Source organism: Salvelinus alpinus, chromosome 4 (assembly GCF_045679555.1).
Source record: "Salvelinus alpinus chromosome 4, SLU_Salpinus.1, whole genome shotgun sequence".
NCBI classification, from domain to species: Eukaryota; Metazoa; Chordata; class Actinopteri; order Salmoniformes; family Salmonidae; genus Salvelinus; species Salvelinus alpinus.
The window spans coordinates 30,457,000-30,470,138 of NC_092089.1; the positions used below are offsets into that span (position 1 = coordinate 30,457,000).

The 13,139-nt window shown below is 47.0% G+C and overlaps 1 protein-coding gene across 1 annotated transcript in view; it reads right to left on the reverse strand.

Moving 5' to 3' along the window:
* Positions 1-13,139, reverse strand: part of LOC139572295 (integrin alpha-10-like) — a 69,315-nt gene that overhangs the window by 37,096 nt on the left and 19,080 nt on the right. The window lies entirely within an intron of this gene.

Sequence of the window (13,139 nt, forward strand, 5' to 3'; positions counted from 1 at the left end):
TGTCCCTGTCTGAGTCTGTAATACCAACATGTCCCTGTCTGAGTCTTTAATACCAACATGTCCCTGTCTGAGTCTGTAATACCAACATGTCCCTGTCTGAGTCTATAATACCAACATGTCCCTGTCTGAGTCTGTAATACCAACATGTCCCTGTCTGAGTCTGTAATACCAACATGTCCCTGTCTGAGTCTATAATACCAACATGTCCCTGTCTGAGTCTGTAATACCAACATGTCCCTGTCTGAGTCTGTAATACCAACATGTCCCTGTCTGAGTCTATAATACCAACATGTCCCTGTCTGAGTCTATAATACCAACATGTCCCTGTCTGAGTCTATAATACCAACATGTCCCTGTCTGAGTCTGTAATACCAACATGTCCCTGTCTGAGTCTATAATACCAACATGTCCCTGTCTGAGTCTGTAATACCAACATGTCCCTGTCTGAGTCTATAATACCAACATGTCCCTGTCTGAGTCTGTAATACCAACATGTCCCTGTCTGAGTCTATAATACCAACATGTCCCTGTCTGAGTCTGTAATACCAACATGTCCCTGTCTGAGTCTGTAATACCAACATGTCCCTGTCTGAGTCTGTAATACCAACATGTCCCTGTCTGAGTCTATAATACCAACATGTCCCTGTCTGAGTCTATAATACCAACATGTCCCTGTCTGAGTCTGTAATACCAACATGTCCCTGTCTGAGTCTATAATACCAACATGTCCCTGTCTGAGTCTATAATACCAACATGTCCCTGTCTGAGTCTGTAATACCAACATGTCCCTGTCTGAGTCTATAATACCAACATGTCCCTGTCTGAGTCTGTAATACCAACATGTCCCTGTCTGAGTCTGTAATACCAACATGTCCCTGTCTGAGTCTGTAATACCAACATGTCCCTGTCTGAGTCTATAATACCAACATGTCCCTGTCTGAGTCTATAATACCAACATGTCCCTGTCTGAGTCTGTAATACCAACATGTCCCTGTCTGAGTCTGTAATACCAACATGTCCCTGTCTGAGTCTATAATACCAACATGTCCCTGTCTGAGTCTGTAATACCAACATGTCCCTGTCTGAGTCTGTAATACCAACATGTCCCTGTCTGAGTCTGTAATACCAACATGTCCCTGTCTGAGTCTATAATACCAACATGTCCCTGTCTGAGTCTATAATACCAACATGTCCCTGTCTGAGTCTGTAATACCAACATGTCCCTGTCTGAGTCTATAATACCAACATGTCCCTGTCTGAGTCTGTAATACCAACATGTCCCTGTCTGAGTCTGTAATACCAACATGTCCCTGTCTGAGTCTATAATACCAACATGTCCCTGTCTGAGTCTATAATACCAACATGTCCCTGTCTGAGTCTGTAATACCAACATGTCCCTGTCTGAGTCTGTAATACCAACATGTCCCTGTCTGAGTCTATAATACCAACATGTCCCTGTCTGAGTCTGTAATACCAACATGTCCCTGTCTGAGTCTATAATACCAACATGTCCCTGTCTGAGTCTGTAATACCAACATGTCCCTGTCTGAGTCTGTAATACCAACATGTCCCTGTCTGAGTCTTTAATACCAACATGTCCCTGTCTGAGTCTGTAATACCAACATGTCCCTGTCTGAGTCTGTAATACCAACATGTCCCTGTCTGAGTCTATAATACCAACATGTCCCTGTCTGAGTCTGTAATACCAACATGTCCCTGTCTGAGTCTGTAATACCAACATGTCCCTGTCTGAGTCTATAATACCAACATGTCCCTGTCTGAGTCTATAATACCAACATGTCCCTGTCTGAGTCTATAATACCAACATGTCCCTGTCTGAGTCTGTAATACCAACATGTCCCTGTCTGAGTCTGTAATACCAACATGTCCCTGTCTGAGTCTGTAATACCAACATGTCCCTGTCTGAGTCTGTAATACCAACATGTCCCTGTCTGAGTCTGTAATACCAACATGTCCCTGTCTGAGTCTGTAATACCAACATGTCCCTGTCTGAGTCTGTAATACCAACATGTTTCAAGCAGACCACCATAGTCCCCGTGCCCAAGAGCACTAAGGTGACCTGCCTAAATGACTACAGACCCGTAGCACTCACGTCTGTAGCCATGAAGTGCTTCGAAAGGCTGGTAATGGCTCACATTAACACCATTAGCCCAGAAACACTAGACCCACTCCAATTTGCATACCGCCCAAACAGATCCACAGATGATGCAATCTCTATTGCACTCCACACTGCCCTTTCCCACCTGGACAAAAGGAACACCTCCGTGAGAATGCTATTCATTGACTACAGCTCAGTGTTCAAAACCATTGTGCCCTCAAAGCTCATCACTAAGCTAAGGACCCTGGGACTAAACATCTCCCTCTGCAACTGGATCCTGGACTTTCTGACGGGCCACCCCCAGGTAGTGAGGGTAGGTAGCAACACATCATTACGTTTGCAGACGACACAACAGTGGTAGGCCTGATCACCGAAAATGACGAGACAGCCTATAGGGAGGAGGTCAGAGACCTGACCGGGAGGTGCCAGAATACAACCTATCCCTCAACGTGATCAAGACAAAGGAGATGATTGTGGACTACAGGAAAAGGAGGACCGAGCACGCCCCCATTCTCATCGACAGGGCTGTAAATCAAAATCAAATTTTATTAGTCACATGCGCCAAATACAACAGGTGTAGACCTTACAGTAAAATGCTTACTTACGAGCCCCAAACCAACAATGCAGTTTCAAAAAGATACGGATAAGAAAGTGGAGCAGGTTGAGAGCTTCAAGTGGGTAGTGTACAGAGGGTAGTGCGTATGGTCCAGTACATCACTGGGGCCAAGCTCCCTGCCATCCAGGGCCTAATTACCAGGCGGTGTCAAAGGAAGGCCCTAAAATTTGTCAAAGACCCCAGCCACCCCAGTCATAGACTGTTCTCTCTACTACCACATGGCAAGCGGTACCGGAGCGCCAAGTATAGGACCAAAAGGCTACAGAGAAAGAGATGTGTCACGCCCTGATCTGTTTCACCTGTCCTTGTGCTTGTCTCCACCCCCTCCAGATGTCGCCCATCTTTCCCATTATCCCCTGGGTACTTATACCTGTGTTTTCTGTCTGTCTGTGCCAGTTTGTTTTGTCTGTTTAAACCTACCAGCGTTGTCCCTTGCTCCTGTCTTTGCTATAGTCCCTGTTTTCTAGTTTCCCGGTTTCGACCTTTCCTGCCTGACCTGACCCTGAGCCTGCCTGCCGTCCTGTACCTTTGCCTTTACTCTGGATTACCGACCTCTGCCTGACCTGACCCTGAGCCCGCCTGCCGTCCTGTACCTTTGCTTTTACTCTGGATTACCGACCTCTGCCTGACCTGACCTTGAGCCCGCCTGCCGTCCTGTACCTTTGCCTTTACTCTGGATTACCGACCTCTGCCTGACCTGACCCTGAGCCTGCCTGCCGTCCTGTACCTTTGCCTTTACTCTGGATTACCGACCTCTGCCTGACCTGACGCTGAGCCCGCCTGCTGTTCCGCTGCCTTACACCCTCTCTGGATTATTGAGCCCTGCCTGCCTTGACCTGTCGTTTGCCTGCCCCTGTTGAAAGAATAAACGTTTGTTTCTTCAACACTGTCTGCACCTGGGTCATACCTTGAAACGTGATAAGATGAGAGATGAGAGAACAAATGAGTGAGCAGGAAAGACAGAACAGAGAAAGAGAGGAGCAAAGGAATATGGGTACAAAAGGAAGACAGAAAGGTAGAGAAGAAAAAGAGAAAGGGAGAGGGAGGATAGAGGAGAGAAAGAGAGGGAGGGAGAGGGTAGAGAAGAAAAAGAGAAAGGGAGAGGATAGAGGAGAGAAAGAGAGGGAGGGAGAGGATAGAGAAGAGAAAAAGAGGGAGGGAGAGGATAGAGGAGAGAAAGAGAGGGAGGGAGAGGATAGAGGAGAGAAAGAGAAAGGGAGAGGATAGAGGAGAGAAAGAAAGGTAAGATTAGGGTAGAGTTAGTATACACAGAGTTTCCTAAAATAAACAGCCGCTAGAAGAAGATAATATATAATGTAGAGTGATCCTCAGAGTTAATAACACAGTTGGGAAAAACAGAAATTGGGTGTGAGAGGGAGAGTGACAAAGACGTGTGTGTGTGTGATCGCTTCCAAGAACTGTTTATGAAACAGATTGGTTACGATACGGATAGTGACACAGACCCTGAAAAATCCCCTAAAATGACAAATAACCATAGGCGTAATCAGGCCAGACTTGACCATATATGAGTTAGACAGACAGGCAGTCCGACAGTCAGTCAGTCAGTCAGTCAGACAGTCAGTCAGATAGGCAGTCCGACAATCAGTCAGACAGGTAGTCCGACAGTCAGACAGGCAGTCAGACAGACAGGCAGTCCGACAGGCAGTCCGACAGTCAGTCAGTCAATCAGACAGTTAGTCAGTCAGTCAATCAGACAGTCAGTCAGTCAGTCTAGTCATTAAATACAGTTGGTAATTTCCTTTTAAAGTACAGCTCTACCACATCACTGGTGTTACCATGACACTCAATCTAACCTAAACACAAAGGATGTGCAACGACAACACACACACACACACACACACACACACACACACACACACACACACACACACACACACACACACACACACACACACACACACACACACACACACACACACACACACACACACACACACACACGCTTGTACACATACAAGTACACACATGCACACACACGTACACACCATACATATAACCACACCCTGTTTGTCTGGTGGTGACCTGTTTTGACCACTGGACACTTAGTGGGTAGAGTCTGCTAGCACTTACACACACACACAATGGCCTAGTGCAGCCAGTGTTAGTGAACTCAGTCATTTTCAGGCGTAACTCTGGCCCAAGCTAAATATAAAGTATGTGGTGAACCCGCAAGAAACGGTCTGGTTAAAAACAACCCTTTCCCTGCACAGACTGCTAATTATACAGCCAGCCAGAGACAAGAGGAGAGAGGGAGGAGAGGGAGAGAGAAAGGGTGGAAATGAGAGAGGAGACGTGAGGGAGGAGAGAGAGGAGAAGAGAGGGAGGAGAGAGAGAGGAGAGGGGAGAAAGGAGAAGAGAGGGATGAGAGAGAGAAGAGAGGGGAGAAAGGAGAAGAGAGGGAGGAGAGAGAGAGGAGAGGGGAGAAAGGAGAAGAGAGGGAGGAGAGAGAGAGGAGAGGGGAGAAAGGAGAAGAGAGGGAGGAGAGAGAGAGAGAGGAGAGAGAGAGGAGAGAGAGGAGAAGCGAGGGAGGAGAGAGAGGAGAAGAGAGGGAGGAGAGAGAGGAGAAGAGAGGGAGGAGAGAGAGAAGAGAGGGGAGAAAGGAGAAGAGAGGGAGGAGAGAGAGAGGAGAGAGAGAGGAGAGAGAGAGGAGAAGCGAGGGAGGAGAGAGAGGAGAAGAGAGGGAGGAGAGAGAGGAGAAGAGAGGGAGGAGAGAGAGAAGAGAGGGGAGAAAGGAGAAGAGAGGGAGGAGAGAGAGAGGAGAGGGGAGAAAGGAGAAGAGAGGGAGGAGAGAGAGAAGAAAGCACAAGAGGATAGATGGAGGAAAGGAGGATGTAGCAGAAGAAAGGAAAAAGAGAGGGAAGCAAAAGTAACATAAGGTGAGGTTGTGCAGAGGAGAGATGACTGAAGATAAACATTCTAGAACACTAGTGGAGCAAGAGAGAAAAACACTTTTAAAAACAGTTTATTGCAAACACGCATAAAGCAGGAATAAACCAGCAATTACTGTGCTGCAGAGTCACTTGACCAATTAAAGAGAGCAGAGAGACCAGGTCCTATGGAACATACAGCGAGAAAGAGACACAGAGAAAGTTATAAATAAAAGAATAGTGTGAAATACACTAGTAAAAAGAGGTGGGTAAGAGCCCAGCTCTGATGTGGCTGAGAGACTGTGTGAAATACAGGGGGATAAAACTGGGGGAAAGAGACAGTGAAGGAGGGGGAGAAATGAGAGAAAGAGAGGGACATATATGAGAACAGAATGTGGAAGGGGAGAAGAGAGAATGAGAGAAAGAGATGAAGGGAAGAGAAAGAAGGGGGAGGAGCTAGATGAAAGAGTGGTGTTAATTGGGAGGTCTGGTTGTACTTACACTTTTATAGTCAGGAGTGTGGTCATGACACAACATGTGTGTGTGTGTGTGTGTGTGTGTGTGTGTGTGTGTGTGTGTGTGTGTGTGTGTGTGTGTGTGTGTGTGTGTGTGTGTGTGTGTGTGTGTGTGTGTGTCATGACACAGCGTGTGTGTGTGTGTGTGTGTGTGTGTGTGTGTGTGTGTGTGTGTGTGTGTGTGTGTGTGTGTGTGTGTGTGTGTGTGTGTGTGTGTGTGTGTGTGTGTGTCACAGGGTAAAATGTGTATGACACAGTGAGAGGCAGTAGCTGATACCCTTTTAATAGACTGCTTTACTCTCCTATATCACTCATTTAGCCTCTATGTGTCTTATACTGCTTCCTGTGTGTGTGTGTGTATTGTGTTTAATTTTAATTTTTTTATTTCACCTTTATTAACCAGGTAGGCTAGTTGAGAACAAGTTCTCATTTGCAACTGCGACCTGGCCAAGATAAAGCATAGCAGTGTGAACAGACAACAACACAGAGTTACACATGGAGTAAACAATAAACAAGTCAATAACATGGTAGAAAAAAAAGAGAATCTATATACAATGTGTGCAAAAGGCATGAGGAGGTAGGCAATAAATCGAATAATTACAATTTAGCAGATTAACACCGGAGTGATAAATCATCAGATGATCATGTGCAAGTAGAGATACTGGTGTGCAAAAGAGCAGAAAAGTAAATAAATAAAAGCAGTATGGGGGGTGAGGTAGGTAAATTGGGTGGGCTATATACCGATGGACTATGTACAGCTGCAGCGATCGGTTAGCTGCTCGGATAGCAGATGTTTAAAGTTGTTGAGGGAGATAAAAGTCTCCAACTTCAGAGATTTTTGCAATTCGTTCCAGTCGCAGGCAGCAGAGAACTGGAAGGAAAGGCGTCCAAATGAGGTTTTGGCTTTAGGGATGATCAGTGAGATACACCTGCTGGAGCGCGTGCTACGGGTGGGTGTAGCCATCGTGACCAGTGAACTGAGATAAGGCGGCACTTTACCTAGCATATTCTTGTAGATGACCTGGAGCCAGTGGGTCTGACGACGAACATGTAGCGAGGGCCAGCCGACTAGGGCATACAGGTCGCAGTGGTGGGTCGTATAAGGTGCTTTAGTAACAAAACGGATGGCACTGTGATAAACTGCATCCAGTTTGCTGAGTAGAGTATTGGAAGCTATTTTGTAGATGACATCGCCGAAGTCGAGGATCGGTAGGATAGTCAGTTTTACTAGGGTAAGTTTGGCGGCGTGAGTGAAGGAGGCTTTGTTGCGAAATAGAAAGCCGACTCTAGATTTGATTTTGGATTGGAGATGTTTGATATGAGTCTGGAAGGAGAGTTTGCAATCTAGCCAGACACCTAGGTACTTATAGATGTCCACATATTCTAGGTCGGAACCGTCCAGGGTGGTGATGCTAGTCGGGCGTGCGGGTGCAGGCAGCGAACGGTTGAAAAGCATGCATTTGGTTTTACTAGCGTTTAAGAGCAGTTGGAGGCCACGGAAGGAGTGTTGTATGGCATTGAAGCTCGTTTGGAGGTTAGATAGCACAGTGTCCAAGGAAGGGCCAGAAGTATACAGAATGGTGTCGTCTGCGTAGAGGTGGATCAGGGAATCGCCCGCAGCAAGAGCAACATCATTGATATATACAGAGAAAAGAGTCGGCCCGAGAATTGAACCCTGAGGTACCCCCATAGAGACTGCCAGAGGACCGGACAGCATGCCCTCCGATTTGAAACACTGAACTCTGTCTGCAAAGTAGTTGGTGAACCAGGCAAGGCAGTCATTAGAAAAACCGAGGCTACTGAGTCTGCCGATAAGAATATGGTGATTGACAGAGTCGAAAGCCTTGGCCAGGTCGATGAAGACGGCTGCACAGTACTGTCTTTTATCGATGGCGGTTATGATATCGTTTAGTACCTTGAGCGTGGCTGAGGTGCACCCGTGACCGGCTCGGAAACCGGATTGCACAGCGGAGAAGGTACGGTGGGATTCGAGATGGTCAGTGATCTGTTTGTTGACTTGGCTTTCGAAGACCTTAGATAGGCAGGGCAGGATGGATATAGGTCTGTAACAGTTTGGGTTCAGGGTGTCTCCACCTTTGAAGAGGGGGATGACCGCGGCAGCTTTCCAATCCTTGGGGATCTCAGATGATACGAAGGAGAGGTTGAACAGGCTGGTAATAGGGGGTGCGACAATGGCGGCGGACAGTTTCAGAAATAGGGGGTCCAGATTGTCAAGCCCAGCTGATTTGTATGGGTCCAGGTTTTCCAGCTCTTTCAGAACATCTGCTATCTCGATTTGGGTAAAGGAGAAGCTGGGGAGGCTTGGGCGAGTAGCAGCGGGGGGGGGCGGGGCTGTTGGCCAAGGTTGGAGTCGCCAGGAGGAAGGCATGGCCAGCCGTTGAGAAATGCTTGTTGACATTTTCGATTATCACGGATTTATCGGTGGTGACCGTGTTACCTAGCCTCAGTGCAGTGGGCAGCTGGGAGGAGGTGCTCTTGTTCTCCATGGACTTTACAGTATCCCAGAACTTTTTGGAGTTAGAGCTACAGGATGCAAATTTCTGCTTGAAAAAGCTGGCCTTTGCTTTCCTGACTGACTGCGTGTATTGGTTCCTGACTTCCCTGAACAGTTGCATATCGCGGGGGCTCTTCGATGCTATTGCAGTTCGCCACAGGATGTTTTTGTGCTGGTCGAGGGCAGTCAGGTCTGGAGTGAACCAAGGGCTATATCTGTTCTTAGTTCTGCATTTTTTGAACGGAGCATGCTTGTCTAATATGGTGAGGAAGTAACTTTTAAAGAATGACCAGGCATCCTCAACTGACGGGATGAGGTCAATATCCTTCCAGGGTACCCGGGCCAGGTCGATTAGAAAGGCCTGCTCGCAGAAGTGTTTTAGGGAGCGTTTGACAGTGATGAGGGGTGGTCGTTGAGATCTTGATTGAAGACAGCAGAGGTGTATTTGGAGGGCAAGTTGGTCAGGATAATGTCTATTAGGGTGCCCATGTTTACGGATTTAGGGTTGTACCTGGTGGGTTCCTTGATGATTTGTGTGAGATTGAGGGCATCTAGCTGAGATTGTAGGACTGCCGGGGTGTTAAGCATATCCCAGTTTAGGTCACCTAACAGAACAAACTCTGAAGCTAGATGGGGAGCGATCAATTCACAGATGGTGTCCAGGGCACAGCTGGGAGCTGAGGGGGGTCGGTAGCAGGCAGCAACAGTGAGAGACTTATTTCTGGAGAGATTAATTTTTAAAATTAGAAGTTCGAACTGTTTGGGCATAGACCTGGAAAGTATGACAGAACTTTGCAGGCTATCTCTGCAGTAGATTGCAACTCCTCCCCCTAAGGCAGTTCTATCTTGACGGAAAGTGTTATAGTTGGGTATGGCAATCTCAGAATTTTTGGTGGCCTTCCTAAGCCAGGATTCAGACACGGCAAGGACATCAGGGTTGGCAGAGTGTGCTAAAGCGGTGAGTAAGACAAACTTAGGGAGGAGGCTTCTGATGTTGACATGCATGAGGCCAAGGCTTTTTCGATCACAGAAGTCAACAAATGAGGGTGCCTGGGGACATGCAGGGCCTGGGTTTACCTCCACATCACCCGAGGAATAGAGGAGTAGTAGGATGAGGGTGCGGCTAAAGGCTATCAAAACTGGTCGCCTAGAGCGTTGGGGACAAGGAATAAAAGGAGCAGATTTATGGGCGTGGTAGAATAGATTCTGGGCATAATGTGCAGACAGGGGTATGGTGGGGCACGGGTACAGCGGAGGCAAGCCCAGGCACTGGGTGATGATAAGAGAGGTTGTATCTCTGGACATGCTGGTCTCAATGGGTGAGGTCACCGCATGTGTGGGAGGTGGGACAAAGGAGGTATCAGAGGTACGGAGAGTGGAACTACGGGGTCCATTGCAAACCAAAACAATGATAACTAGCCTGAACAACAGTATACAAGGCATATTGATATTTGAGAGAGACATACAGTAAGGCATAAAGTGATTGCAGGTCTTGATTGGGAGAGCTAGCTAAAACAACAGGTGAGATAACAGCAGCTAGTCAGCTAACACAGCAACAGCAGGTAAAAATGGCGACAACTAGGCAGAGAGGGTCGGATTAACTACACACAGAGCCTGAGTTAAAACACAGAGCCGACAGATAAAACACAAATAAACAGAATGGAGTACTGTGAATTAATGGACAGTCCGGCAGGCATCAGCTATGTAGCCAAGTGATCATAGTGTCCAGGGGGCAGCCGTAGATGGAGCAGGGAAGCCGCCACTACGCTAGCACGCGGCGTTTAAAGTTAGTAGCCCGGGGGGTGGTCTGCTCAGACGGAGGGGGTCTGCTCAGACGGAGGCCGGTTGAGGGCACAGCGGATGGGGTATTCGTCTGCAGACCAGACGTGGTCGTGTCGACAGAGAATCCAAGCCGGATGGCGATGGCGAAAATTGTGTTTGCTAGCTGGTGCTAGCTTCGTGGCAGTGGCGTTAGCTGCAAGCTAGCTGTGAGGATCAGAAGTAGTGGCTCAGGGATTACGGCAGGAATCCGGCGTTGTTGTGGAGAGACAGTCCGATGCTGGTAAATTGGTGAGTAATATCCAGGCTAATAACAGGGCTGGTGTCTGTGCAGAAGGTAAAAGCTGCTAGCAGCGGCTAAAAATGACTAAATAGCTTGTAGCTGATTAGCTGGTTAGCTACTGGGGGTTCTTGAATGTGTTCCAAAGTTAAAAAATAATAGCGATTCCGTATCACATTGGGTGAGGTAGGTTACCGGAAGGTATAATCGAATTAAAAATCGAAAAGAGATAGAATTTTCTTTTTAAATATATACAAGAAATACGAAAAATACAAACGTACACGAGAGGACGAAACAAAACACGTCTACACTGCTACGCCATCTGTGGTGTGTGGTGTGTGTGGTGTGTGTGTGTGCGTGTGTGTGTGTGCGTGTGTGTGTGTGTGTGTGTGCGTGTGGGTGTATGTGTGTGTGTGTGTGTGTGCGTGCGTGCCTGCGTGTGTGTGAGTGTGTGTCACGCCTCTCTAGCACTCGAGGGCGCCAGGCGCCCCATCATTACGCACACCTGTCACCATCGTTACGCGCCTCAGCGCTTCATGGGACTCACCTGGACCCTCCCCTATATCTGTCACTTCCTCAGTTTCTTCCACATGTCTGCATTAATGTTGTTTTGCTCCCCTTGTCCAGATGCTGTCCTTGTTTTGTTTCATGTCCGTTTGTCCATGAAATCTTCACTCCCTGTACTTTCTTCTTGTCTCTCAGTGTCTGTCCTCACAGTGTGTGTGTGTGTGTGTGTGTGTGTGTGTGTGTGTGTGTGTGTGTGTGTGTGTGTGTGTGTGTGTGTGTGTGTGTGTGTGTGTGTGTGTGTGTGTGTGTGTGTGTGTGTGTGTGTGTGTGTGTGTGTGTGTGTGTGTGTGTGTTTGTACAGCTGCAGTGGCTGTAGGAGCTAACCAGGCTGTACTACAGTGGCCACACCTGCAGCTCTGCTGACCCAGCAACAGCCAACCCCGTCAGTCTTCCTACCAATGCCAGCTCTGGTATCTTTTCATCTGTATGTGTTTGATTCGTACAAGAAGTCCAAGAAACAAAACAGCACAGACAGACAGACAGACAGACAGACAGACAGACAGACAGACAGACAGACAGACAGACAGACAGACAGACAGACAGACAGACAGACAGACAGACAGACAGACAGACAGACAGACAGACAGACAGACAGACAGACAGACAGACAGACAGACAGACAGACAGACAGACAGACAGACAGACAGACAGACAGACAGGCAGACAGAGAGAGAGAGAGAGAGAGAGAGAGAGAGAGAGAGAGAGAGACAGACATGCAGGACTGCCGTGCAGAATAAATATCAGCACACGCAGAGAAGCACGAGATTGAACTTCAATCAACTTTCTGGAGTTTTCCGTTAGTTAACACTATCAACGTTTCCCTTTACTGTGGAAATTATGATCGAATCAATGCAATATTAGCCACTTTCAATACAACATACCAAAACAAAACGAACTATGCAAGAGATGTTGTTGTATTCAGAATGCATCGGAGTAGGATTCTATTGCATTAACAGGCACAACTCAGGCCCATACTCTACACAGACCGGTGCGCTATAACCAATCAGAGCTGCAGTAGGCCTATATGCAAATAGACCATTGCCATATATGGGTCTGTGCCTTTCACTTTGAACTGGACTGTTTACAGCATAAGCAGTTGTCAGTAGATGTTCTTGTTTTGAGATCAAAGTGAGAGCTGCATGTAGCCACTTGTGCACATTTGTTCATATTCTCTGCTAGTTAGTGAGTTATTAGTCCAGTTATAGATCATTTGTAGTCAGCAATGGGGGAGTGGATGCTTCCTACAAGAGCACAAAATGTGTACATGTCTAGACATCTTTGAAAATCTGTGTTGTATTTTTAAATAGGTTGAATAAGCTAAGTAGCCAATAGGCAGAGGGTAGCATAATTGTCACGCCCTGACCATAGAGAGCCCTTGGTTCTCTATGGTGTTGTAGGTCAGGGTGTGACTAGGGGGGTGTTCTAGTTTTTCCTATTTCTATGTTGGTGAGCTTGGTATGGTTCCCAATTAGAGGCAGCTGATTATCGTTGTCTCTAATTGGGGATCATACTTAAGTTCTCCATTGTGCCCACCTGGGTTGTGGGATATTGTTTGTGTTAGTGTGGTGGGCACTACGACTTCACGTTCTTTGTAAGTTTTGTTTCTAGTTTCACTTTGTATTAGAAAGATGTGGAACTCAATTCACGCTGCGCCTTGGTCCGCTCATTTTGAAGAACGTGACAATAATTTGTCTGATTCTCTGTAATAATGGTGTGGGAATAATAATACATTTTATTTTGTAAAGTGGTCTCTTGCATCAAACAACACAACAACATTTTCAGTCACCTCGTCTGAAGGACAAGTGGATAAACAGGCTAATGTCAAGCTCTGCATGTTTTATTCAAAAGTCTCATGGAATG